We start from the raw sequence: 23314 nt of genomic DNA on the forward strand, positions 1-23314 counted from the left end.
TAAAAAGGCATGCCAATATGATCAAGTGCCAAGTCTCGATATGTTATTCATGCAGCAGATTAGAGCACATGAGAAAACCGCTAGACAGAATATACATTATTGTGAGAAAATAAGACCATGAACCCAAGCAGAAATCAGTGTAATCAATTCAGAAGATTTTCAGTGCCCAACAACTTACCCTGATTGTAAAATCATTTTAGCAAACCCCATAAGCATATAGGACTGAAGACTGGAAAGGTCAACTTTTGCAATTGAAGTACACTATGTACGGTTGGTTTAGATAAAGAAACCCCAGTAAACTGCAGGATCAGAATCACATACCTCTCCATGAGATCGGTTCTAAGACATTTTCGGATTCACAATTTATTGGGAATGATTGCCACTTTGTGGTCGGAACCAGTAGACGATTGCTTGGATAAAACGCTTAAAATGTTCTAGAAAAACATGCAGCTTTCATTCAAGATAGTAAACTACTAAAGACTATCCCACAGCTAGATTCACTGTACGATGTGAAAAAATGAATGGTTTTTATTTCTAAGGAGAATCCTGTACACCAATAATGAGTCACTGTCTCCACCAGAGAGTGACTTATGAACATTCAGAGAACCTTTTGTGTCTATTCATTTAACCAAAGAAGAATTCAGACCTGTTCCTTTTAGACCTTACATGCCATTTCAATCACAAAAGGTCCACAATCTAGCGTAGGAATCAAAGATTTCTAGGTAGTAAAGCTGCAGCATTTAGAATATTTTGCAGAGATTCCAATCACAGGATCATAAACATTTACTGCCTCAATAACTTTAGAATTGTTACAAAGAAAATATTTGAAAGAAGGCACTTTTTCTTCACAGTCACTATCTCCCACAATGTCTAAATATGCAGAGGATAAAGATGTACATTTGCTGCGCAGGCACATAGAATTATGGGAAGAGGGTGTAGAGGTGCTGCTATTGCAGAATAGGGGGTGAGCTTAAGGGTGGATTTGAAAAATTCTATTGTGCATTTTTTAAAGATGCTACCAAAACTTCCTCACCGAAGATTAACTTTTAATGATAAACCAAATACTACCATGCCAAAATTTACGTATGCACTATCCACCATCTAAGCATTCTTGCATCATGAAAGGAAATAGGCAAGCAAAAAATGGTTTAATTAGTAGGAACAATGATTGGTCCCCATCAATAAAGAGACCTCCCTGAACTTGAAGATAATTTCATGCCAATGGAGTATGGAAAGAGTGAAAAGACTATAGGCCTCCACCTTGAGAGGACTGGACTGCTAACGACTGAAATCGCACTGTGCAACCACATCCATTTCTGACACAAAGGATGAGAAGCATGGGGCAAATGTTTTAATGAAGTTTCAGAAAATGTCTGTGGATGTCTTGAGAAAAGGAAGAGTGGATGGAGGAAAAGGGGGTCGAGAAACAGAGTGAGTGAGAGCTAAAGCTAATTCAGCCTATGTGAAAAAGCAGTTTCTCTGGAACTGTCTGCAGTCTAATATTGGTCACCTATTCTCCTGCAGTAGGCAAAGGAGAAGGGCAGCAATGGTGTCAGCTACTTGGTAATAACTTTCTTCCGTACTGATGAAGACAGCAAGTCAACCTTGAAAGAGATGGATCAAAACTTCATTTCAACAGGTGAATGTCTAGGTGTAGTATTGGAATCCCCAAATTACTCCTTGAATAGAGCTCATGAATCTGAGGTGGAGGTGGTGGGGGATAGGGGGTGTAATACCACCTCACCCCACAGTCATCTATAGTCTCACAGGAAATACGTGCCCAATATTACATTCTAAACCGACTAAGAGGCTCTCGGTGTGGTGGTACCAGGTAAGGTGTTTGTCCCATAAGACTGATTCTGTAAACACAGACGCTAGTTAAAAATGACAAAAATTCTCTGATAAAAAGAAGATAAATTACAAACAAATGTCACTAAAATGAAGCAGAGAACACTATGTTTCTGTTACCGTCAGGTGCAAAGTAAAATTAAGAGGTATAACACTTGGTATTATTTGCGGTGTAAAACAAGTATGACGTAATTTGGAATCTAACATGTCCTTCTGTCACATTCAAATCTTTGCCAGCTTCATAATCGGCTTCTGGACCTAGTCACCAAGTGGCAGTAGTTCCCAATAATTTGTCAATCAGGGGTCAGCTCTGAGAATAAATTTGATTGTTAAATATTACATAATTTGTAAGAGATTGCTCTATACTTCTGCCTGGTTTACCAAATTCGAATTAACTACAAGAATTCTGAGCTTGCCACACTTTTGAGCGGTACATACATCCAGGGAGCAAGTTAAACTGTGCAGGGTCTGCAGGCTGGTTAAGAGTGTTGTCTGAGACGGTTTTGGCCAAAGGAAGAAGCATCCACACATTGTGGTTGCTGTTCCTCTGTAAACATGCAGCTGTGACCCTTTCACCTTCAGGTACCTTGGAGTGCAGTTGATTACACATTCTTCTAAAACTGCACTCTGCCAGGTGAGTTTATTCCAACTCCATCCTCCACCATTTTCCTTACAGATTTTTGCCTTCTGATCTCTGTTACTCCTCTGCCCTCAGCTCTGGAGTCTGCTGTGGATTCCTGCAATCCCTGCAAATCATTCTCTGTTTGGGCTCTGCCCTTCTCCCCATTCCCGGTTCTCTCGACTGATACGTTTGTGACACTAATTTCAGGAATGATCAGGTTGCCCAACTCAGAAGATTCAACACTGTTCTCTGGTTGTTCTAAAATGGAAGACGATAAGATAAAATAATGGCTGAAACAAAAGGTGACATGATGCAAAATAGAACATAGAAGGAAAAGTCACAAAACTGACAGACGAAAAATAATGCCAAGACAGACCACATGTTTTCATACTGCATTAGACCAACTGTGAAGCTAAGAAAAGTCGCCATATTAGTAAGAATGATATGAACATTAAATGGCGTTACATGGAAACCTTTAGAATATGACCCACTCCCATGGGCTTGTTCTAAACATTCTACTTTGAACGACACATATTTCATTTATAATAGTCTCTCCCTGTGAAGGTTTCCCTCATCCACAATTCTGTTTGTGCTCTTCAGAACAAGGAGAATACACATATAACTGGTTGAATGTGTAGAAGTAATTTTCTTTCATAACAATGCAGTCAGACAGGAACTACCAAGCCACCTGTCATTGTCCTAGGGTCTTTCCTCAAATTCACAACAAAGTGTACTAAAACATAAATAGGAGCCGGGCTGAATAATTTTTCAAGATTTTCTTTTTCACGTTTCTTCAAAAATGATGGTCTCGAAATCAGCCTGTAATTGGGACTTCAAAAATACTGATGGTTAAACAGATGTCAGTCTTGATATTAAAGATAAGAATCAAATGTACACAGCTCTTCCGTAGGACAACTTCATGCTATAGCAACTGGTTTCGCGTCATTTCAATTTTATTTCATCAGAAACAAATTCAGACAATGGGCTTGGTTCACATAGGTATTTTCGGCCATAAACCTAAGCTTTTTGGCAAAAAATACATTCAATAATGCCTACTAGAAATTCACAAAATATTTCCTGTTAAGGGTTAATGGTTTTACTGCTACAAATTTTTCTGCCACAAGTATGGCGATATCTGCGAAGTAAATCCCACAGAAGGGGGCAGAAATGGGCATGACAAGGTGTGGATTGCATTGCAATCTTGTAAACCTCTACAAATGTACATTGTGGGCATTCACAAACTCTAATCTGACCTCTTCCCCACTGGAAATGTTCAAAGATTTACTCCAGCCAAGGAAATAATTCCCTTCCATTATGAGAAGGGAAATGGATCACCCCCAGATTTGGTTGGGGCGTAGGGGGAAGGCTTTGTCCACAGGAGGGGAAAAAAGCGTTTCTGTATATTTGGCTGCCTTTCCCACTATATGCGATGGCATGCTGTGTACCATTCAGCACAGTGGAAACAGGCAGCCTTAAAAAACAGAAAATCACGATCGGTGTAATCGAATGCCCGGAAACCTGGAAACCAGCTCCTGACTTGGATTTCAAGGTATACTATTACACCTTTTTATTAAAATGCTAAACTTGTGAAAGTGGATTCAAGCAGAGTTGTAGAACTCCACCCATACACCTTCTTCTGTAAATTGGGTAGAATATGTCGACAACTTGAGTTTTTTAATATGTGCATTATGGATGACAACCTCACTATGTCTTCAAAACAACTTTTTAGTCCTAGAGTTTTCATCAACAAATCATTTACATCAGATCCGTTAGTCTACTAAACTCAATTAGAGCAATCTAAGACTGCCACACACAGGAGGCCTTGGATGGTCACATGCAAACCCGCCTCGCTTGGATTAAATCCACTGTCATGACGTTAAGAGCGAATACTCCTGCTTATACATATCCCAGCATTCATGTTCTAATGGCTAGATTAGGGACAGCAATTACCTGGAATATAGGTAAATGTAATAACTAGTATATGAATGGGAGTGTCTGTGCACATACACTCACAAGTGTACAACCAGGCAGGCGCTCAATTCATTGCGGTTTGTCCGAATATTGCTTTTAATAATGTTGTAAGCAACAAAAATAAAATGTTAAGTGGCAAAGAAAAGCGACCGGCTGTATATTTTTTTTTAAGCACCCAAATGTTTGAATCACTTATGCCACATTCTTATTGTTCAGCCATACGATTTAGATTGTCTCTCACTAATAAGTTACAGTTAAAAAAAAGGAATGAAATCTTCACTTTAGCCGTTTTATACATGCGTGTGACATGGCTAAAATCTAACATATTTTCTTTTTTGCAGATAAGCAAAATTAATTATCTTTCCAGCTCATTTTATGCTTTAATGAGCACACGAGAATGCAGTAAAAATGTACAAGAGGGGAATAAATCACCCAGTACAAGGATCTACGATCCAAACATTCGGATACCGACAACAGTTTCTCTCAACCAGCTGCGTTGTAAATGGACAATGGGGAATTTGAAAGTTTTAAGCCTGTGGTACCACATTAACTCGCAACAAATGTAAATGTTTCTTTGGGACCCTAACTGTCTGTAATTACATTTATGTATATTGCCATAATCTGTGAGAAGGTATTCGAAAATTGCTTGTAATGTAGCGAGCTGCCTTGTCTTTTCCTGTACTCGGGGACTTGAGTAGAATCAACTCAGTTGTATGGCAGTTACCAGTTTTCTACAAGGGCAGGTGACACACATCTAAAGGAGAGAGTGTGCAATGAGATGTGTGAGGTATTTAGACAGACCCGTGGTGCTTGGCAGGAGATAGTTTGATTAGAACTAAATGGGCAAACTAAACCACGAGGCATCCCTAAAGCATCTGTATGGACTATGTAGTACAAAGCGAACTGTTTCTGTGTCTTTCCGTGCTCTCTTTTGAGTTGAAATAAACTCATATAAAAAGGGGAGTAGAGGAATTCATCTAGGACGTCCCTAAAACTGTATAATTTGAGAACGTATGGGCGGAGAACTCCATCAAAATAAAACTTCATAATGTCATCAAGCAAGATTTTCATGAAGAATGTTTGAGTACCAGCCGGTCAAGACGGTCAAACCTTTGAATCCAGCTTTCCTCTGCGCTTTTCTTTCCAATACATTTTAAAATGACATCTCCCTCCTACCCATCTACCGTTCTGTCTCCTGCACTGCTCACTTCCGCCCTGGCCATTTCCCGTACCCATATCCCATAATATACCTGAATGACTCCAGTCTAGCACAACATTAGTCACAGTAATCACAGCCCGCAGGAGCAAGCACCCCGCTTATGCTCCGGTGCAAGGATCTCCCATGAATCCTTCGTTTCCCAAAGTAACAAGCATTGGCATAGCCAATAGGTCTCGCCTTTGGGACCTTATAAGTGTTTAGCCATGCAACAGTTAATGTTGTTGCAGTAAGGATATTGTGCTGCATAACTAAATACTTATAATGTCCTAAAGGTGAGATCTATTGGCTATGCCAATGCTTGTTTTTGTTTCTTCTAACTTTATTATCGTAAATTCAAGATTGATAACCACATAAATGTAATCGCATAAAATCACAATCCATAACAGATGTGTGATAAAGTTAACAAAATAGTCAATGCATATCGTTTGTCATATCTCGTAATTGTGTATATCAATGACACATACATTTTACTTGCACTGGAAACACAGCGAATGAAAGGAGGTGGTGTACATACAGTTCTGTGTTTGGCTCCAAGAGATAGCATACAAAGAAATACTAAGGCACAGAGTTGAATTGCATTGTCAGAGTTGTTGCAGTCTGGCAGAGCGGTAGAGATCTGAAATAAGGACCACTGAAGCCGTTTGTAGGTCACCATTCTAGAGTAGCAAGAGGTAGCAAAGAGTTGGACTGAAGGCCACTGGCAAAACTGTGTGCGAATCTTACTATCATAATTGCAAGGAATGCTATAGTAGAGGTGCACTGGCATGGTTGTCTTAATCAGTATTAAAATAGTAAGGCGTGAAAATTGAAATAGGGCATAAGCTGAAATAGCTAGGGCGTAGTAATTCAAGTGAACACAAAGCTGTGGGCGCATTGAAAAAGCATGGAGAAGAGGGCGCTGGTGTTTAATACGGAGCTGCATAGGCAGAGCTGTGTGTGGGTTCTTGTGTTTTAATTTGGGGTGGCGGGCTGCAGTCTGGCTCGAGTCACACTGGAAGATCTGACTGAGTCCCAGTGCTGAAATAGTAGGATGTGCTGAAATAGTAGGGTCTGCTGAAGTCCAGCTTGAATTGCGTTGGTAGAGCCTGGTTAGTTACTGAAGAAGAGTAGAGGGACTGCTGTTCAGAACCAAGGCACGCTGGCTGAGTATTGCTTGGGTAATATTAGCAGAACAGTGGGGGTGACTGACAGCCAGTATGGAGGCACATCACTGCAGCTGTGATTAGTACCCACTACTCACAATGAAGGGAGTACCACCATTGAGAAGTAAGGAGCAATCACAATGTTGTGTTTGGATCCCAGTTTTGAAAGAGTAGAGTATGCGCTCACTCAGAATGGAGGAGTATCATCAGGGCTACACTAAACTAGTAGAGGATGATGTGGTCAGAACTGCAATACCGAAGCTGTGTAGTAGCCATCTTAATTGACATGTATCGATGGGAAAGTCGGGACAGAGGTACACTGGAAAGGCTGCGCTTAGGTCCCAGCACCACATTAGTACAAGGCACTGATGTCAACAGGGACAATCACTAGCAGAATTGGCCTTCTGTGCCAGTAGTGGAATAATATATATATATTTTTTTAAGTATGCCATATCAAGAGTGATTGCAACTGAAGGCCTGTGCAGAGGCTCCAGTTCTTGACTAGATGTAGGTATTAGAGGAAAGACTGAGGTGCACTAGTCCTGCTAATGGCATAATAAGAGAGGCTGTTGTCATGACGCGGGAGGCCTTGACAAATCTGTGTGTAAGTTTCCGTGTTGAAATAGCTATAGACGCACAAGGCCACGACTAATGCGCTTCAGAAGAGCTTTTGGGGGTGTTTGTACTGGAATACCAAGAGGGACTGCAGGTCATGATTTAGGTGTATTGGAAGAACGGTGTTTAATGATTCTAGTATCGGAATCGAGGATGCTGCACAGGTCTCTGTGCTAGAACAGTAAGAGTTCTCACAAGTACAATTTCCAAGACGGGTCTGAGAAGTACTGGAAGAGCCAAGTGTGGGGAATGCTAAATATTCAAAAGGGTGTACCTGAAGAGCAGTTTGCGGGTCCTAGTACTGGAATAACACTGGTGTTGCAAGTTGAGACTGAGATTCCCTGGAAAGTATGTGTATATGTGTTGCATAGTGCCCTACTGCTAGAATGAAAGACGCTACACATCAGAAGATTGTTATTTATTTTGCAGTAATTACATAGAGCAAAACAGACCAAAAGTAGTGCAAAGACAAATAACTATACATGGTCCTTGAAGCACAGTGCAGGTTGTAGGATTACACAGACCTATGCAAGGAATGCCATTCATAAGACAAGTTGGAAAACAAATGCGGAGGGAGAGTTCTGCATCAGTCCTAGAACAGTAATAACGGAGAAAGTAGTGTGCGAGGTGGAACTCCGATGGACTGGCAGACTATGGTTTCAGTTAAAAACTTGAAAAGCAGGTGTGAGGCAGATTAAGACTGGTGCATGTTAGCAGAGCTGTGTGCGACTCCCAGCGTCCCAATACATGAGTATGTGATAATACTGCATGAAGGAAGAATGCCAACCAAATGATTCGATCCAGACAGAAGTTAACTGCAGCGGAACTAATAAAAACACAAGGCTACCCGGGATCATTTTTACTAGGATCCACCAGTATTGGGTTGAATGCACGGGCAGCCCGTGTAAGTAGCGGGAGAGTGCTTTCCATAGTCTCTGCTTTCATGCTTCAGCTGGAGATTGAGTACGATAGTCTTTGTCTCAGCAGGGGATGCCCTCCCTACAGTGGGTGCCGCTCGTCGCACAAGGCTGCTGGACACTAGGAGGCTGCTGTTTGCCCTTGCCTGAGACTGCTGGGACTGCTGTGCTTTACGGACTTTGCACTCGGGGAGGCTGCTGCTTGACATCGCTATCCCGGGACTGCGAGGACCAGGGTGCTCGTTGTTGCTCTGATCGAGCACACCTGTGACCTCTTCCCGGCCCCTCCCCCATCTAGTTCATTACTGCTCGCGGCCCCCGCTCCGCGGGTGCCGCTCGTCGCACAAGGCTGCTGGACACTAGGAGGCTGCTGTTTGCCCTTGCCTGAGACTGCTGGGACTGCTGTGCTTTACGGACTTTGCACTCGGGGAGACTGCTGCTTGACATCACTATCCCGGGACTGCGAGGACCAGGGTGCTCGTTGTTGCTCTGATCGAGCACACCTGTGACCTCTTCCCGGCCCCTCCCCCATCTAGTTCATTACTGCTAGCGGCCCCCGCTCCGCGGGTTCCGCTCGTCGCACAAGGCTGCTGGACACTAGGAGGCTGCTGTTTGCCCTTGCCTGAGACTGCTGGGACTGCTGTGCTTTACGGACTTTGCACTCGGGGAGGCTGCTGCTTGACATCGCTATCCCGGGACTGCGAGGACCAGGGTGCTCGTTGTTGCTCTGATCGAGCACACCTGTGACCTCTTCCCGGCCCCTCCCCCATCTAGTTCATTACTGCTCGCGGCCCCCGCTCCGCGGGTGCCGCTCGTCGCACAAGGCTGCTGGACACTAGGAGGCTGCTGTTTGCCCTTGCCTGAGACTGCTGGGACTGCTGTGCTTTACGGACTTTGCACTCGGGGAGGCTGCTGCTTGACATCGCTATCCCGGGACTGCAAGGACCAGGGTGCTCGTTGTTGCTCTGATTGAGCACACCTGTGACCTCTTCCCGGCTCCTCCCCCTTTCTATACATTTGTACAGCATAAGAGTCCCGCCTCTACGCGCCAGCGGAACGCACCCGGAGCGAAGACCGGGCAAAGACCGGGCAAAGAGCGGGCCCTCTGAGGCCCTCAGCGGCACGAGGAGACCGGACCGGGGGAACCCCTTCTTCCTGCCTTTAATCGTGAGTTCTGATCCAGACGATTGTATTGTTAATCATGGCCGAGACTTTGTCCACAAATACGCCCATAATTACAGGTGGTACAAATAAAGGTACACTGGACGATTATTTTACTAAGGTTGCTGTGGCCATTGGGAAGGAGACCATGTTAGCTGAACGGAGGGCTGAGCGACGGCGGTCAATAGAATGTATTAAAAATAGGATGCCCATGGATTGCTTGCTTTCTACTACCCCTTTCGAGCTAAGTTCTCTCACTCTTACTCAGGAGGCATTAGCCACTGACAATGTTCCTATGTTGCTTCGAGACACCCATTCTCCATCTGATAAACTTAATTGTCCGTATGTTCCCATTGATCTACTTCCATCTAGTACTTTTATTAAGGAAACTGATACGATCATTGTCTCTTCTCAACCCGAGGCTAAAGCCACTAAAAAGAAGGTGGGGAGGGTTGCAGTGTCTAAAGCTCCAAGGCCCCCTCCCACTAAAAGAAGAAAGAGGCTAGGTGATCCTTCAAGGAATAAGATTAATCATTCTGACTTTGGCAAAGGACCCATTCACACTTTAGAATCTGTATCCTTGCCAAAAGCAACACCTATTTTATCTACAGTACACACCATGGCCACAAGTACCTCTACTCTATTGGTACCTTCCTCCCCTGATCCGATTTGTCCCCCGCATTGCCCAACTAATGAAGGTTCGTTTGTAGCCCCTCTTGAGGGCATCGAACAATTGTTAAGGTCATTCGTTTTACCTATAATTGAAAGATTAAAAAATATTGAGCAACGTTTGGGGGATTTAGAATTGGCTATCACTAAACACGCGGGGGTACTTAAAGACTACGTACATCCAGTTTTGCCCCCCCGTGGTACCAGTGTCACCCTCTATTTACACCAGGAAAAATGATAAGGTTGGTTCTGATAGCCAGCTTATGGCCAAATCTTCCAATATAGCCCATTACCACCAAGTACAAAATGATGTGGGCGAAACGATAAAGGAAGTGCCAGACCCTACTTTAGGAAATATTCCAAATGTAAGGGGTGGTATTGATCCTCTAGTTAGGGCAATAGACCGACCAAGGCATCAAGTTGACTTACCCCCAGAAGCAGTCCCATATGTGATAGTGCTCACGAGAGTCCCGCTTTTGGAAAAGGGTAAAAAGGAAGGCTTTTATGAGCTTAAAAATAAAACTATGCACTGGCTCATGCTAAACAGGCCCCTTCCCCTTAATGTTAACGGGGAGATACTCCATGTTCGGAGACTCCCTTGGATGGGTTGTAGAACTAAGGATATCGAGGGGGGATATAATTATTATTAATTTCAGAGACCCCAGAGCAGTTACCCACATTCTTGATTACCCTCTGGGTAATACTCGTGGGTCCATTAAGCCCCACGAACTGTCATACTTTTATCCAAGACCCCCAGTCTTTCATAAGGCATATCCCAGGGCCCCGGCCCGAATGCAGACATACCCCCTTGCATTTTCTATACCCTTTGACAATCATCATTATACTTACGCACCCATTCCCGCGATCCACGAAAGCATACCAGATTGGGTTACAGTGCCGTTCGGGAGCCATCGATACGGCCCTAGGAGGGTCGATTTCAGACCACCATTTACCCCCCTGGAAGTCGCAAATAGATTCGATGCCCTATCAGGCTTTGATGATTGCGATTGACAGAGGAGTCTTTCTACTAACGGGCCTAGTACTCTGGAGTACCAGGTTGTGGACACTGACCTGATTCCCCTACCGCAGATTTCTTCCCCGCAAAAATCTACTCCCTCTGGGTTAGCCCCATTTTCATCTGATCCCTACGTATTGCCTCATGAACATGTTTCTGTGTCAGCAGAGGGACCAGCTACAATTATTGACCCCTGTGGCTCTTCGCCCCATGATCAAGCTAACCAAGTTTCTTTGACTGGCCATGTAAAAATTCTTTCTTGGAATGTGGCGGGCCTTAAGAGCAAATTGCCAATTTATGAATGGGGCTCTTTCATGGCCCTCCACGACATTTGTATGCTGCAAGAAACTTGGGCATTATAAAGTAATCAAGCCCAGGGTTTTGCTACATTTGATATCGTGGCTAGCAAGGGTGAGAGGGGTAGACCGATAGGGGGTTTGTCTATCTGGGTCGGTACGCACTTAGGAGTAACTGCGTCACAAATAAGCACTAACTCGCAGGACGTCCAGTGTGTATTGCTGACTACACTGGACGGGCAAAATATTGCATTGTTTAATGTATATTCAAGGCCAGTCAGGCGGGGCTTTGTCTCAGTGGCCATTGAGACTCTGTTGACCCTAATCCACACAATGGATCCATCTACTGTGTTAATTGTGGGCGGCGATTTCAATTGCCACTTTGAGCCACTTATGGATTACTCCTTTGACGATCCAGATGACATTGATTCACTGTGGGCGATTCCCTGTCCATTGGTCTCCAGGGTCAAGGTTTGGTCACCGCTAGTTCTACAACTGCAGTCATTTGTATTAACAACTTCACTTCGTGCCTGCAATGGAAGGGTGGAACCTGATAGACCGGGAAATGTGACATTTAATCGGCACAACCAATCCTCTATAATTGATTATTTATTTATAGAGGCTAGGCATTGGGACAAGGCGCATGAATTTAGAGTTATTGAAAGAACTGATAGCGACCATAATGCCTTGGTACTTTCACTTAGGATAGGGAGCTTTGGGCTTAAATGTCAAACTGTGGCTGAACATTCTGCCACCGTGCCCTTAATTATCTCAAATTGTAGGCGAAGAGTTAAGTGGCCGGTTTTCCAGTTGTCCGATGTAAAGTTAGCTGCCCTATATAAGATCATTATCCCATATATTGAAGCAATGGGAAAAGTTGGACACCTAGACAGGGCATCGGATATCCATGTTAATTTGGTGGCAGCAATTAAGGATATTCTCTGCCCTGTGAGGAGGGCCAATCCATTAAGGACTTCGTCCCCTCAGTGGTTCAATGCTTCCTGTCGAGCCTCCAGGAAGGCTCTTTTTAGCGCCATAAAAACCAGAAACAGGGAAGCCATTAAGCTACATCGCTCCGCGTACAAGAAGGTGCTCAACGATGCTAAAAAGGACTGGGAAGCTGCCAAGTGGGAGAATCTGGGCTCTGCACTTGGCACCAACAACTCGAAACTTTTTTGGACTATTGTAGCCTCTGGGCTTAGCGGCCACAGTTTGGCCCCTGCCCCTAACATTGCCCCCTCTGCCTGGGAAAGCCATTTTTGCGCCCTCTATGGCACTTCTGAGTCTGGTGATACGGCCAACAATGATATTGAATCCCAGCAACTCTATACCTTTAATATGCCTGAAGACCTTACCCGGTCAAGTGTTGCTAGCCAATGTTTTGCCCATGATGAATTATTTACCTTACGGGAGGTTGAGACTGCCCTGGGAAATTTACCCCCTGAAAAAGTTCCTGGTTTGGATAAACTGCCTGGGGAACTTTTTGGGACACAACCAAAAATTTGGGCTCCTTACCTAGTTACCCTTTTTAATGGGATTTTGTTGGGTAATGATTTACCGCCCACCTGGTTAGGAGCCGAAATTGTGCCGATCCTTAAAAAGGGTTGTCCTCTAATCCCCTCAAATTACAGACTCATCAGTTTAATTGATACTTCTCAAAAACTGATGGGGAGGGTTATTTTGGATAGGATCCTCGGGTGGATCAAGGAAAAGGGGATTTTATCCACTCTCCAGGCAGGATTCAGGTCCGGCATTTCCACCTTAGATCAGATATTTCGCCTGCAGGTCCTGTACTGGAAAACAGCCAAGGTCGAGGGTGGCAGCCTCTACCTTGTATTTGTGGACCTGCGGGCAGCCTTTGACCTGGTCCCGCGTGGGAAACTTTGGAAAGTCCTTGCGGAATTGGGTCTCCCGCCGTACCTGTTAGCCATTCTCATAAAATGACATCAAAATAACTTTGCTCAGGTTAGGTCTGGAAGGAACGGAGAACTCACAAACCAATTTCCAGTCTTGAAAGGAGTTCGCCAAGGGTGCGTCTTGGCTCCTACTCTTTTCAGCCTTTACATTAATGGCCTTATTGAACATCTGAAGGGTGCACCTAACATCGATGCCCCTAGACTGGTTACAGGCAGAGTGCCCGCTCTGATGTTTGCGGACGACACTCTTTTGTTGTCCAAAACATCATCGGGCATTCAAAACATCCTTGACGCATTTGTAGAGTTTTGTCATCTTCGGGCTGGAAATCAACATAGGAAAAACAAAATTTATGATTTTCAACCCACCAAAACGTACCCGTCCTAATCCTGTGCTCTTTGGCAGCCCTCTGGAAAGGGTTAAAACGTTCATTTATCTGGGCGTTACCCTTACAGAGAAATTTGAATGGCACAAACATATTGTTAGATCAACACTCAGGCTCACCCAGATAGCAGGTGGACTAACCAAAGTCTTTAAGGAATCCACATATAGGCCGGTCTCCCCTGCCCTTACTATATATAGTCATCAAGCAAGGATGTCAGCAATATATGGGGATGAACTTTGGGGGCATATGCAGTCCCAGTCTGGTGATCTCAAGAGGGTGGAGCAGTCTTTTGTTAGAAACTTGATTGGTCTACCGTCTAGTACTCCGCTGATCCCTTTGAGATTTGATCTTGAACTTATTCCAATAGAGGAGTTGATAGGCGCAAGGCCAATCATGTACTGGAAGAGGCTATGGTCTGTCCCCGAATTGGCTGATTATAGAGCTGAATTTATTGAGATTTGGCCTGTTCTTAGATCCAAAATGATTCCCTGGCTTAGGCATATTAAAGCACTTTGCATCCGGCTTGGTTTCCTTGGACTATGGGATACACCGGAGATTAATTGCGCTGGGTTATCCAAGAAAACACTCCTCTCCTACATTTATACGTCAAATCTCCAGACGTTAATGAATTCATCTTTTGTGGGGAGGTTATCTTCTGAGTTCCTTTTAATAAAGACAGAGCCCAGGGCTGAGGCATTTATGGACTTAATTGAACCCCCAGTGGCCCGCAAGCTGTATGTTCAGCTACGTTATGGCACCCTTCCTATTAGATCTTTTACCTCTAAGTGGACTAAGTCAAATATTTTAGCCTGCCCTGCATGTTCTTACCATACTGAGAATATTTCCCACGTTTTATTTTTTTGTCCCGCCTACTCTGTACCCAGAAAACGTTGGTTGATTCCTATTTGTAGGATTCTCGGTTTTTCGCATTACACATATGCTTGTAGGATATTGACTTATGATACCCATCCTCCCATTGTGTTTGCTGTTTCCCGTTATTTGTTGTACATGTGGCGCATTAAGCAGAACTTTTTTTTAACTTAATGATTTTAAATGTTTTTTATTCTCATTTTATGTATCTGTACTTTTAATGGTCGATGGACCGAAATAAAGTTATTACAACTAGACTTTTAAGGGTCTGTAGTTCAATCGTAATTATCTAACTTGCAACTGTTCTTCATGAGCAAAGACTAACTTGAAACCAAGGTCTCATTTAAGATGTTGCTTTGTTAAGTTGTAAAAGCATACATAATGTGACCTTGAACGTATTTAATCACTTTATCATAACACATTTACTTTACTAAGTGCATCTGTCACCTTGGTACAGCTATTAACTAAGAAGAAGGAAGACTACTAAGACCTATACTGAGAAGGAGAAAAAAACAGTTTTGTCTCTCTGCCGGAAGCAGATGAAATTCCATGAGTTTTGGGGTCAAAAGGGAAAGGGTTCAATAACTTAGGAGCTAGCAGCAAGAAGGTAATCATGCTTGTCCTAGTCTTGTGGACACGAGCAACAGAACAAGCACAAGCGCGGCACGGCAGCAGGGGGAGGGGAGAGAGGAGGGGGCCAGCGCGATTCCCTTGCGGGAGCGAGCTGCAAGGCGCGATAATTGATAACATGGCGCCAGCTGCACACTCCTGCAAGTGAATCGCCAGACGTGCACGCGTTGCCATTGGAAGCAATGCAACGCTTACACACGTTTTTTGCCGGGAAAGCTGTGCCGATTGCTAAAGGTCTCTTTCCTAAGCAGCACATGCGCGCTGCATAGGCGAGACCTAAAAAGGGAATCTGAAGCCATCTGTCACCTGCTTGTGACACGGTGTTTTGGCACCACGAGGCTGCAGCCTACAACGGTTTCAAAGCAGCAGAGGGGCAGTCTTATCAGCACACCCCAATTGTAATCACTAGCACCCTTCCTATACAAGGCCTTGGAACCACACGAATATAAGTCGATGCACGCCCATTCTGACCTGAAGCAGTCAGAACTCATTTCATGAACACAACACCCAAATGTGCCGACTTAGTGGTATTCAGAGCGGATTTACAATATTTTAAAATATAAGTGAGTAAGAATTGCAGTGTCAAGTAGAAAATTGCGTTGCCTTACTAACAGGCAATATTTTACGGTCTTCCTTTTTGTTACGCTACCATGCTCGTCACTACACCCCTTCAACCAGGGCTGTTTCTGTTTGCCTTATTTTTGCTCTGGTCATGCTCTTTGCACATAGTCCCTGCACCTCGTCCTAGTGAGAGTGGCAGGGAATCAGACTAAACCGTTTTCAAATGCCAAATGTGCAGCAAGGCTTAAAATGTGGTTTTTAGGTCGAGCCTGGGCAGCGCATGCACTGCTCTGCGGCATGCTGTGTTGAGGTATGGCATAGAAGCCCCGTCCATCTTTTTAATTGGCTCCTGTCACTGTCCTTGTGAAATCGTTGCCTTTCATTTGTGAATAGGCTTAGTAGTTCCTCTTTGGTACCGCCTTGTCTGCATTTGTTACCTCCCATAATGACAGGACCTTTTACTGTTTAATTACTGAATACCTTGCATTAGCTGCTGGGGAGAACTCTGCTCAATTTATGTAAACAGCACTTGCAGGACAACAGCATTAGCAATGGCGGCCGCTTTTATTGTTTGTATTTATAACGCGCCTTAACGCGCCATGCACGCTTTCACTTTTACAATGCATTCTTTGTCCGCGTCTTTTACTGTAGAGTGGATATCACTGGAAGGCTGCCTGCCATCTCCCTAATTAAGTTAGGTAGCAGTGACCACAACCACGCGTGGTTTCTGCACTGGCGGACATTTTTGGGGTTTGCATTTGCAGCGTGCTATGCACGCTTTCACAATGCATACGTCGCCGTAGTGACACTGCTGCTACTGCGGGGGAAGCTCACCCGGACACTGGATGCAGGCCGCCTGCTCCCCAGGATGAGCATCTACTGCTGCAAGCTCTGTGGCTGCCACTAGTGCTTGGACACGATAGTACTTCACAATGCATTTTTTAAAACCATTTTCTAATGGAGCCATTGTTTTGCAGCACCTTTTACGGCAGACGGGGATATAAATCACTGGAAGGCTGGGAAATGCGGCAGAGGATATGGCGATCAACTGCTAGGCTACGTTTCCTCTAAAGTTCTTGTTAGGTGTGTGTTTCCCGGGTAGGGAACAGTCTCCAAAATGGTTCGATCTACCGGCAAACTTGTAACGTTGTGTTGTGGGTGATCACTCTGTTTTGCATGGACACTCTCCCTCCCCAAATTCACATTTTTAGCCCCAAACATTTCCGAATGCAACAACACTGCCAGGTTGCCATCCTCTCCGAATTTATAAGTGGCATATACAAAAGCTAAATGCCTGTTTTGTGCACCTAACTTTTAATACGTTGCACCAAAACAGTTGATATTATGGCCCTTGTTCTTTAGCTCAAACTGTGACCCTGACAACAACAATGATCTAACAGGTGCCTGCTAATATTTCTAGATTTGGCACATTGGTAAACACCACCATGATAAAGTACCAACCCCCTTAACACACCATGGATAGACTTACCTACAGCACAACCCAGTGTTTGCTCCATGTTTTCCCCTAGCATAAATCTTTGTGTAATATGCATTGGTGCAAGTATCATAAAAGGTGTGCAGTGTGTTTTTTCTTTTTTACACAGCTTTCCCAATATGACACCCCTTCATGTCTCTGTTACGATTTTGATTAGTTCTATCTAGGTTACTCATCCCAGCCTCAAATAATGGGCAACTTCAGAGAATAGGGAAAAAGTCAAATTTGAATTAAATCCTATTAAATGTCCCTGCTTTTTATGTGTTTGCGATATGCATGTTTGGTTTGCGATTGCTGTAAGGAGAGACACGCCTAAGCATTCAATCTATTCACCCGTCACATGGGAAATGCATTGCAGTTGCCCAAGTTTCTGGACATTTAATACAGAGACAATGCTTGTTGTGCTTGCTCTTCACAACAAAACGCGAATGAGGACTGCGTTCTCAACTACAGGATGGGTTGTTTGCAGACTGCTGACAGAATGCGTTTGATAAATCACAAACCACCTGCCTGATGCTAATATCAACTTCAGAGACATAGAAAGTAGCTTTGACAATTGCCCCTCTGGCTGGATTTAGATGTGCCAGCCATATATGATGGCCTACCTGAGGTGAATAGCTGATTCACCAGCACTACAGGGTGGCAAAACGTCTCCTCTCTGATTAATTGGGAGGTGAATTACTTTCTAAAACATGAGGGAAGATTATTACTTTATGCTATTCCAGTCTATCACACGCATGTAGACAATAGCAACATCCTACGGGTGGGAGCGGAAGAATGGGCAATCCCATCCCTTGGTGTGATTGTAGTTTTAAATCACCTTTCTACTGGTAATAGTTGTAGTCCATGTGCTTAAAAGCAAAGTTTAGTTCGGCTTTAATTATTTGAGCACAGCTATACATTTTTTTCTTTTTTAAAGAATCCTTTGATATGCAGCACATGTCATTTTCATGCAGAACCTCCACACACATTTAGACTTGTAGCTAGGCTCAGAGCTGGATTTATGTAGTAGTCACTAGTTTTCTAGTCTTGTCAAGAGTAAATAACAAGCTATTGCAATTCAATAGGTCTCCCATTTGCGAGAGTTTGAGCTATTGGCATTGTAAATGACAATGCCTTTTATTTATGTGTTTTGAAAACCGTCAGGAGGTGCTAAAAAACGCCTTTTTTTGTACTTCTAGTCCTTGCTTAGTACAAGCAAAGCTGGCAATAAAAGAGGCACTGTTACTGCCAGCCTTGCTTCTCGTAAGCAACGACTTTTAGTACAAAGCGTGAGTTTACGCACCGCTTGCAAGTTTTCAAAACATAAATAAAAGGGCATTGTCATTTAAAATTCCAATAGCTCAAACTCTTGCAAATGCAAGACCTATTTTCAGTGCAAAAGCTTGTTACGTCAAGGTGGTAGAGACACAATGCAGTGGCATTCAAGTGCAACTGGCAAATAGTGCACATTCTGCAGGGATACACTGCAGGGACAAGCCCCAACCCCCAAACTTGCTTCAGCAGCACCATTAAAACGCCTGTTCCCATAGCCGATTAGTTATTTCAGGCTTTGTTTACGTAGTTTTATTCTGAGCCTTTATTCTACTGCTTATCTATTTTATTTGTTTATTTTTTTGCTCCAGTACCGGGCCATGTTCAGAGCGGGGTCCAGGTCAAAACGCACAGGCTGCACTCCCCTTCCTATGCTTGTAAAGTCCTTGTAAGCTAGGTGTCCTTTTACCACAGTTGTGTACCTCCCTGGAACAGGCGAATAATACAATCTTTACCCAGAAAGCCTACTCTCAGCAAGCCAGCTCTGACAACAGGGCCTGGAGGAACAATCAACCCCACGTTCATTCTGTATATGCCATGCATTGCCAGGACCGAGGTGCCCATCTAAGACACCTTTTTAAACTCTATAGGGTTTGTTCTTTAAAAGGTGCCTACTTGCTATGCCTTCAAGGTTTAAACAACCACTACATTCATGGATTCACCCTGTCTTGTGTTGGCTAAAACCAAAGACTTACATTTTTTGCACAGTAAAGCACGTGAAAGTAGTACGATGTTCATTGTAGGCGATACCAGGCGCGCAGCACCCATTGGACTCAAAGGGCTTTAGCCCCCCCCCCCCCACCCCCGTCGTGTGTGGCAGCCCGGGATGAGACAGCTTCCCGGGCACACACACAGCCGCGCCCGAGCACTTCACAGGTCTTTAAAAGACCATTTGCATATTAATGAGGCCTTGCCGTTGTTTCACCCCTTCTAAGAGCCCCTGTAGCTCCACTCTGCCTATTGCTTAAAGATTCAGCCCCCCCCCCCAAATGTTTTCTTAGCCCCCCCGAAATTTGGCTCTAGTTGCGCCTCTGGGCGATACTTACTCTTTTCTAATCTGTATATATTGGAGTCTGGGTTTAATCAATATATTTGGTCATGTAAGTGCATACTGGTAATTTACTAAGTAAAGTAAAATATTATGAGCTGCTCAAGAGTGTTCGCGTGATGACGAATGGAGTATCCGGTTAAAGGGAGAGACCATGGGAGTGACAAACGGGTATCTGCTGAGGGAGGCCGAGCAGAAGAACTGTGTTACACGCTTCTGTAACAACACGAAGAAGCTATCTTTTATAGGTGCGCTTTGCTACCTTCTTCCAGGTACCATTGTGTCACTGCAACCATGGAAAGGGTGCAAGCCTTTGAGTGCAGCTTCATGTCTGTATTTTGGGGAGAAGGATGATGTTTTCGACTTTTAAAAGGAAAAAAAACCTCCTATACACGCAAACTCCGGCTCCTCTGAACCCAGGAATGTGAGAGAGTTGAAGGTAGCAACAACACCTTCAACATTCAACTGCTCTAAATATAACAAGGATATTCAGTTCAGGAGCTCTAGTTATTTCTAAAGTCTAAAGCCCCGCCCACCAGATTTACCGACGTCTCTGAAACGGAAGTAATCACACGTCCTGTTTCCTGAGGAGAAGCAGGTGTTCGCTGCCCTGGCTGACACATTTCTTCCTGTATTATAGTTAGCATTTTAGTCATGGTCAGCTATTTCACTGTGTTTTGGAAATTTGTGCTTAGCGTTTCACGTCTGACAGAAGAGTTTTATACAGCCATCTTTGAATGGCCAGTTTAGAGTTCAGGGGGTCCACAATAATGTACAACGAACCACTGAAAAAGGTCCCCAGGTGTTACACTGGTAACAGGCCTTTGCAACCTGTGCAATGGCCGCATCTGGTTTTCAATTGTGAGAAAGAGAAATTGTAGCAGCCATTTTGGGATGGGTTAGGGAGTCCAGTTCTTTAATGAGATTTTAAATATTTAGCAGTGTTGTTCTGCTACTTTCTAAGAATGCAGTGACAATTTCATGTAATTGTACAATGTGGGTGGATCAGGTACTGCATCATTTTGAATATCTGAAGTTCTGACACTGCTAACCGAGTGCTTAGCTGTGGTGTCACAGACCAAACTGGATGTTAGGCATCAGTGTGGTTTAGGGTGGCTCTGTTTTGGAATTTACCTTTGTGCTTACAATCTAACAATTGTGTGTTTATAATCTAATACTTGTCTTACGGTCTTTTTGAGCTACAGTAACTAAAGTTGTAACAACTTTACATTGACCTACAACCATGCCTAAAGTATATTACAAAATCGTACATAATTTCAGATTTTATTCTTCTATGAGTGTGAATAAATAGGAACTCGAAGTTGCAATGTGTGCACTGTTGAAAATATGTGTGCACAATCATTGTGCCACCTTGAGTGAAATGCTGGTTTTAATATGGGTAAAGATCACTGCAGTCCTGTGCTCACTTCACAAGTGTTTAACTCTTCCTCGTCCGGCATGAGTGTAAAGTTTTGTAACAGTGTTGCATTTATATTTGGGCGCTGTGCCCTGGATTGAGTGATACACTGCAGTTGTTATTCACAGGTTAGGAGATATCCTCTTCTGGGCCGAGAAACATCCTATTTCCTATCAGAGCGGTACTCTATTTCATGGGTTGCAGTACACGGTCTCTTGGATTGAAAGATGTCCCATATTCTGGTCTGAGAGATATCCTGTGTTTTGGTTAAATGGATACTATTTTTGCTGGGCTGAATATGATCTTTTGGGTTGATAGTTATTCTGTTGCTGCTGGAAGACTCCGTGTTCAGGCTGGAGGGATACAATTTCCTGGTTTTAGAGGAACCCTGGTGTGAATGGGTTGTATCCATTCTATTCTAGACGTCAACCGTTAATTTTTTGATTCAATGTTGGAAGATATCTGATCCAGAGGATGAGAAATGCTCTGCGGTGGCACAACAGTTGCAGAGATGACCCACTCGTCTTGAAGATACTCATTTGTCAGAGTTTGGATGTTATCTGTGAGAAACGTGGAGCTTGTTTGTATCTGCCTCTGTGCTTACACTACTGAGTCTGTGTGATTGCTTTGTGCAGAATATATGGACTTCATCTTATGGAGTTGATGTACAATAAAGTTCTGAGTTAGTGTGCTTCACAGTCAAGGCGATCCTTTCTAAGGAACAGAAGCTATGCGATTTTAATGTCATTGTTCCACTTAGAAGGAAGACGTATCTTGTGCATTCTGTAAAGAAAGGAGAAGTGCTGTATGATGTGGTGATGTATATCGGGTGCTTACACGCTGAGGAGAGCTGGCCTGGAAGCAGAGTGCTTAGCAGGGACAAGTATTCTATTTCTGACAAAGGTTGATCGGGTTGGCTGTGTATGCATGCTCCATCATACTCCACTGTAAGTGCACAAAGCTAGCTTTTTGGCCCCACTGCCTTCATCTAGAAACAATCAAACTGCCTTCATCTGGAAACAATCATCTTAATCACACAATGCAAAGGTATGTGTCACCAGTGTCCAGTGTTTTAGTGTTTTGCACTGTGGTATAGGTTTCACAAATCTCATAAGCATCTGCCAGTTCCAGGACACACAGCACTCTAGACTATATAGCCAATAACACCCGCACTGCGCCCATTCCATGATGGCATGCAAATCTTATATATATGTATTACCAAAGACGGCCAACACTCGTAGTTTTGTGGTCGTTGTTGGCCGCAGTTTTATTACCTTTACATACCTACACATTTTGTAATTCCCCTGGATGTACTATTATGGCCAGGGCCATAAATAATCATCATGAACCATCATAAAATCGGGTGTCATACATCATTTTGTTGCTCATCATAAATTACGTGTCATAAATCATTGGTGTATCGTAAATCGTTGTGCCACAAGCAGTCATAAATTTGCTGTCATTAATCATTCTACATTATCGGTCATAAACCATCAGCCACAAATCATTTGTTGGTCATAAATCACTTGCTTGTCATAACTCATTTGCATATCGTAGAGTCGTAAATTACCCTGACAGTTCGTTATTCTGCTGTTTGGCAGGCATATTACCTTCCTTGCCACTTTTGGGCTCAAACACTGTTCTGTTGGTTTCCACACCACTTGGGGGGGGGGGCTCTCCCCGAGTTAGGCGCCAACTCGCTACCTTGCTAGTCTCTTTTTGTGCCCTGCCTTCTGGCAGGGTCTGGGCTGTGAGCGCCGTCTCCGTTTGCTACCCCCATTTGTCAGGCCTACTCACCCTGCCGTAAGCATCCCAAAGTGAGCGCCCCTACCCTTCTCTACACCACCCTATTGGTGTGCCTCCATAACCAACTAAATGTACCCTTATCTGCCATGCCACAAAGGAGGCTCACATCTTCCTCGAAAAAAACTTTGGCGCCGCTCTCCAGCTCCACAATGTAGTAGTGAGCTGCAGTGTGGGGGGCGGTGCCTTTTATTCCCCCCCAATCTTCCCTCCGAACTTGGAGGTGCACCCTGATTGGGGGGGATTCAAAACATCACCTGGTCCTCCCCCATTGGCCAGGTGACCAGGCGCCTTTCTTGTGCTAGTCTTCCACGAGGGAAGCGACCCCTCTGCTTCAGGGCGCTTCCAGGCGGCAAAAACCTGCTCCTTGCAGGGCTCTGACGTCCGGTATGACGCCGGCCC

The 23314-nt window shown here is 44.0% G+C and overlaps 1 protein-coding gene across 1 annotated transcript in view; it reads right to left on the reverse strand.

Annotated features, from left to right (window-relative positions):
- Positions 1-23314, reverse strand: part of HYCC1 (hyccin PI4KA lipid kinase complex subunit 1) — a 410819-nt gene that overhangs the window by 4400 nt on the left and 383105 nt on the right. The gene's annotated exons all lie outside the window — the stretch shown is intronic.

Source organism: Triturus cristatus, chromosome 10 (assembly GCF_964204655.1).
Source record: "Triturus cristatus chromosome 10, aTriCri1.1, whole genome shotgun sequence".
Taxonomy (NCBI): Eukaryota; Metazoa; Chordata; class Amphibia; order Caudata; family Salamandridae; genus Triturus; species Triturus cristatus.